General features: G+C 42.2%; 1 non-coding gene across 1 annotated transcript; it reads right to left on the reverse strand.

Annotated features, from left to right (window-relative positions):
* Positions 1 to 1140: 1140 nt before the first annotated feature.
* Positions 1141 to 1247, reverse strand: LOC135230907 (U6 spliceosomal RNA). Its single transcript, XR_010321632.1, has one exon. It is a non-coding gene; the product is annotated as a U6 spliceosomal RNA (small nuclear RNA).
* Between the last annotated feature and the right edge of the window lie 4898 nt (positions 1248 to 6145).

Here is a 6145-nt window from a genome sequence, read left to right on the forward strand (position 1 = left end):
GCAGTATTAATATGCAAATGTCATCACCAATAGGTCAAGTATTGGTGAGAAGCGAGGCTCTGAGTGATCATATGTTTGATAGTTTTCTTCAATTATGTCAGAATGAGAAGTATAGGGAAGCTGCTTGGTTGGTCCTACTTTCTCAGAAAAGTGAAAGAAATAGATGAGCTCAGGGCTTCTGAGTCACAGCTCAAGCACCTCATCAAAGACCTCAAAGTTGCCAATTTGAGGCCTCAAAGAAAACCTACAGTCTTATAGTAAGAGTGGCTGAGTTACAAAGCCAACTGAATTCCCAGACTCAAGTGGTATCTGAAGTTAAGGTGATTGGGAAGAATGGGGTCCTGAAACTTGGGATGGGGACCTATGGGCAGATAATCAGGAAGCTGGGGACAATGAGCCCCTAAATTCCGTTGAATCCCTACCGAAAACAGAAGCAGCCCTCTTCCTCCCATCTGAAGAGACTATTTCATCTTTGTCTGCTAAGCCACCCTGCCCAGTAAAACCATTATCCCTTCCACCACCATCTGATGAGATTAACCCAGATGTGCCTGAAGCGTTTTTTTTTTTTCTTTTTAATTTTTCCTGATGAGTGACTTTTTTATATTATCGTTCCTCTATGCAAACTTCTTCAAACCCACTCAGTTCTGTTTTGGGGTGGAAAAAAAAGGAAGCAGCAACGGTTTAAAATGAAGTAAAAAAAACTTTCAGAATACTTACGTGTAGATCTTCCAAGAAAATCTAAAAGGTTGGTTTTTCCTTCAAGTCCAGTTTTCTAGTTTATTGGAATTCTAGTGTTTAAGGGCAAAAGGTGATGAATAAACTAAACAAACACTCTTCTGCATACAGTACCTGCCACCTGCCGTATCTGTAGGCCATTTTACTTTTCTCTTGCCCTTTTGTCCTACAAACCTCAAAGCTCGTGTTGCCATTTCTGTTTGACTGACTTTTGCATGGTAAGTTGGCAACATTTATATTTACGTTCCCTGACACAAATTATTCTTCCGAGGCAGAGCCATTTAAGCATGCCCCCCTCCTTTTGGTCTTCAAATATTTGTCGTTTCAAATGATGATAAATCAAAGTAGTGTCAGCAATTTTTCTGATAAGCTTTAATGCTCTTTAATAACTTGCAAAGGAAGAATAAAAATATGGAATGCTTCACGAATTTGCGCGTCGTCTTTGTGCAGGGGCCATGGTAATCTTCTCTGTCTCCTTACAAGTTTAGTATATGGGCTGCCAAAGTGAGCACTGTGCCTTGAGAGTCTTTGTCTGAGATATCACCTGAGGCGGTGCCTGGGGCACTGTCTGGGACATCACCTGAGGTAGATGCCCTACAAGGCATTGCTGAAAGTTCCCGAGACTCACCCCTACCATCCATTTTTGCTTCTGGATCCATACATAGCCATAAGTCCCAGTGATCCCCAAAGGTGAAGTACAAAGTGTGATCCAGAAGGAGGTATGCTACACTCCAAAAGAACGACTTTCCTTTTCTAATGTGTACAAACAGAAGCCTGGGGAATATGTGCGGGAATGGCTATTAAGGGTGTGGGAAAATGGTGCAAGGAATATAAAGTGCCATCAGCCTGACTTTATTGACATGGGCCCACTAAGCACAGATTCTTCATTCAGTGTTTCAGCTCCAGACGCTAGGAAAGGATCCAATAGTATATTTGGTTGGTTTGTTGAAGCATGGATTATGCAGTGGCCAACACTAAATCAAGCTGAAGTACCAGACCTGCCTTGGTATGTTGTAGAAGAAAGTATCAAAAGGCCTCGGGAAGTTGGCGTATTAGAGTGGATTTATCAGGTTAGACCCACAGATCCACACATGGAGTGCCAGAGGACATACCTCTTACCACAATGGTGAGGAACAAATTTGTAAAGGGAACCCCAGCATCCTTGTAGACAGTTGTGATTACTATATTATGTAAGTCAGATTTGACAGTGGGAAGTACACTGCCTCAATTAAGACACCTATTTTCAGTGGGGCTGATTGGACCCCACGGTGGTAGGGGCAAAGCGGCAGTACTCAATCGAGAAAGACAAGGTGGGCATAGTTACTGTAATGAAGAGTGTGGTCAAAGCAGTAATCAGTATAGTCTGACTTATATAGACTTGTGGCATTGGCTACTTGGTTATTTCACTCCCTAGGAGTGAAATAGGTAGGAAATCTACTAAATATTTACTTAACGTGTACAAGTGGAAGAGTTCTAGGTCAACTGAATGGCAGTCTAACTCCAATTGCCAGAAGAGAGTGTCATAGCCCCCAATCAGTTACCAGAATTGACCTAGTTTACAGACCCAGAACCTCTTGAATGAAGGGGCGGGGCGCAGTTCCCTTAAGGAAGGACCCCGCTACACTGCAAAAACTGTATGCTGCTAAGACACTGCAATACAGGAGATCCCTCATGGGGTCTCTTAGTACTAGCATGCTCTGTGATTAAAGTCAATAGGAAACTACAGCAACTTGATTCCTAGATAACTACTAATGGTCCAGACCCTTCAGAAATGAAGGTTTGGGTCACCCCACCAGGCAAAGAACCATGACCAGATGAGGTGCTTGCTGAGGGTAAAGAGAATACAGAATGAGCGGTGGAAGAAGGCAGTTAGTTCCTAATACCAGTTATGACCACGTTATGGAAGTGAGGACTGTAACAGTTATGACCATTTCTTCCTTGTACGTGTGCATCAAATATTTTTGCTTTCTTCTCCTATAGCAGATAAGATATAAATGAGGCCAGTGTGTTTCCGTTACACATACGTTAGTTGTATCATGTTAGGCACAGGTATGACTTTGTAATTGTCTTTATTCAGAGATTGTGTATAGTTGGAGGAGATGTGAAGAGGTGCCAAGTTGACAAGGGGTGTGTACTGTGATGGTTAAGGTTGTGTGTCCACTTGGCTGGGCCATAATTCTCAGTGGTTTGGCAGTTATGTAATAATGTAGTTTGGTAGTTACATAAGGATGTGATTTGGTAGTTATGTAATGATGTAGTCATCCTCCATGATGTGATCTGATGTGATCAGCAATTCAGTTGTAAAGGGAGTTTCCTAGGGGGTGCGGCCTGCATCCAATGTATGTATGGATGTTCTGGAAAAGCTTGTTTGCTTTCTCTGGATCCTGCATCTGGCTTATCATTGTCTGAGCTCCGGTTTTTGGGACCTGAGCCAGCTGCCTGCTGGCCTACATGCTGATCTTGGGATTGGTTGGCCTCCGCAGCTGGTGAGCCAGGGGCCTGCCATCTGACTTTCTGATCTTGGCTTCGTCAGCCCCAGTATCTGTGTGTGTCTGGAGGAGCCTCCTGCCTAATGCCTGACCCATGGACTTGGGACTTGCCAGCCTCTACAACCGTGCGAGCCATTTCCCTAAGATAGCTCTCTCTCTCTCTCTCTCCCTATGTATATATATTTCACTGGTTTTCCTTCTCTAGAGAACCCACCTAAAACATAATGAATTTTCAAATATGGGTGTTGTTGTTGTTGTTAGGTGCCGTCAAATCGGTTCCAACTCATAGAGACCCCACGTACAACAAAATGAAACCCTGCCTGGTCATGTGCCATTCTCACAATCCTTGCTATATCTGAGCCCATTGTTGCAGCCACCCTGGCAATCAATCTTGTGGAAGGTCTTCCTCTTTTTTTTGTTGACCCTCTACTTTACCAAGCATAATGAACCTTCTGTTTATGCAAAAAGAGCGAGAAAGATTTGACGTATTTAGAAATGTTCAAAGTTGGGTATTGGTGTAATGTATTTATAACCAACGAAAATGCTCGCTCAGCGTCTGGATCCTAACAGGAGTCTTTTGTGACATTTGTTTTTGCCAGCTTGGGTATTGGTTGAACAAATAACACTATGGACAATACTGGAGCAAAATTGCTCCATCTAATCGTTCTGATCAGGGCCACAATAGGTGGGCCGTGATAGAATGGGAGAAAAATGCAGAACAGAACTCAAACTCTTAAAGAGCCCTGACTTACCAGACCAGTTGAGACTAGAGGACTCCCTGAGACTGTCGCCCCAAGATACTCTTTAAGCCTTGAATAGAAGCTATCCCCTGCAGTCACTTTGCCAAAATAACGGATTGGCACAGAAAATAAGGGGCAGTTCCCTTGAGTATGGAGCTCCATTAAAAAACCATCTATATGAGACAAAAAGGTCAACAATTACTCTAAAGCATAGATGAGAAGGGGGAAGGGAAACTAGAGTACAGGAAATTGAAAAACCAGAACAGAATTAGAAAGAATGTTGACGCATTGTGAAAACTGTAACTAATGTCACTGAAAAAATTGTGTAGAAATTTTCAAACGGAAACCTACTTTACTGTGTAAATTTTCACTGAAAAAAAAAATAAGATATTATTTTCTAAAAAGTGGTCCATCTATAACAGGTATGCAGGGATCGCTCTGGACCGGTATTGGCCATTTTGAATCGGACAATCATATAGCCTACTATGCTGGGAATGACAACTCAAAGAGGACTGGTGTTCCATTCATCGTCAAAAACAGCATTTAAAGATCTATCCTGAAGTCCAACACTGTCAGTGATAGGATAATATCCACACGCCTACGGGGAAGACCAGTTAATACAACTATTATTCAAATTTACACTCCAACCACTAGGGCCAAAGATCAAGAAATAGAAGGTTTTTATCAGCTGCTACAGTCTGAAATTGATCGAACATGCAATCAAGATGCATTGATAATTACTGGCGCTTGGCATGCAAAAGTTGGAAACAAAGAAGAAGGCTCAGTAGTTGGAAAATATGGCCTTGGTGATAGAAACAATGCTGGAGATCGAATGATAGAATTTTGGGAGACCAACGACTTCTTCATTGCCAATACCTTCTTTCACCAACATAAACAGTGACTATACACATGGACCTCACCAGATGGAACGCACAGAAATCAGATTGACTACATCTGTGGAAAGAGGCAATGGAAAAGCTCAATATCATCAGTCAGAACAAGGCCAGGGGCCGACTGTGGAACAGACCATCAATTGCTCATATGCAAGTTCAAGCTGAAATTGAAGAAAATCAGAGCAAGTCCACAAGAGCCAAAATATGACCTTGAGAATATCCCACCTGAAATTAGAGACCATCTGAAGAATAGGCTTGACACATTGAACACTAGTGACCGAAGACCAGATGAGTTGTGGAATGACATTAAGGACATCATCCATGAAGAAAGCAAGAGGTCACTGAAAAGACAGGAAAGAAAGAAAAGACCACGATGGATGTCAGAGGAGACTCTGAAACTTGGTCTCGAAAGTCGAGCAGCTAAAGCGAAAGGAAGAATTGATGAAGTAAAAGAACTGAACAGAAGATTTCAAAGGGCCTCTCGAGAAGACAAAGTAAAGTATTACAGTGACATGCGCAAAGAGCTGGAGATGGAAAACCAAAAGGGAAGAACATGCTCAGTGTTTCTCAAGCTGAAAGAACTGAAGAAAAAATTCAAGCCTCAAGTTGCAATAGTGAAGGATTCCATGGGAAAATATTAAACGACCCAGGAAGCATCACAAGAAGATGGAAGGAATACACAGAGTCATTATACCGAAAAGAATTAGTCGATATTCAACCATTTCAAGAGGTGGCATATAAACAGGAATCGATGGTACTGAAGGAGGAAGTCCAAGCTGCTCTGAAGGCACTGGCGAAAAACAAGGCTCCAAGAATTGATGGAATATCAATTGAGATGTTTAAACAAACAGATGCAGCGCTGAAGGTGCTCACTCATCTATGCCAAGAAATATGGAAGACAGCTTCCTGGCCGACTGACTGGAAGAGATCCATATTTATGCCTATTCCCAAGAAAGGTGATCCAACCGAATGTGGAAATTATAAAACAATATCATTAATATCACAAGCAAGCAAAATTCTGCTGAAGATCTTTCAAAAATGGCTGCAGTAATATGTCAACAAGGAACTGCCAGAAATTCAGGCTGGTTTCAGAAGAGGACGTGGAACCAGGGATATCATTGCTGACGTCAGATGGATCCTGGCTGAAAGCAGAGAATACCAGAAGGATGTCTACCTGTGTTTTATTGACTATGCAAAGGCATTCGACTGTGTGGATCACAACAAACTATGGATAACACTGCGAAGAATGGGAATTCCAGAACACTTAGTTGTGCTCACGAGGAACCTT

The sequence above is a fragment of the Loxodonta africana genome, chromosome 3, assembly GCF_030014295.1.
Source record: "Loxodonta africana isolate mLoxAfr1 chromosome 3, mLoxAfr1.hap2, whole genome shotgun sequence".
Lineage (NCBI taxonomy): Eukaryota > Metazoa > Chordata > Mammalia > Proboscidea > Elephantidae > Loxodonta > Loxodonta africana.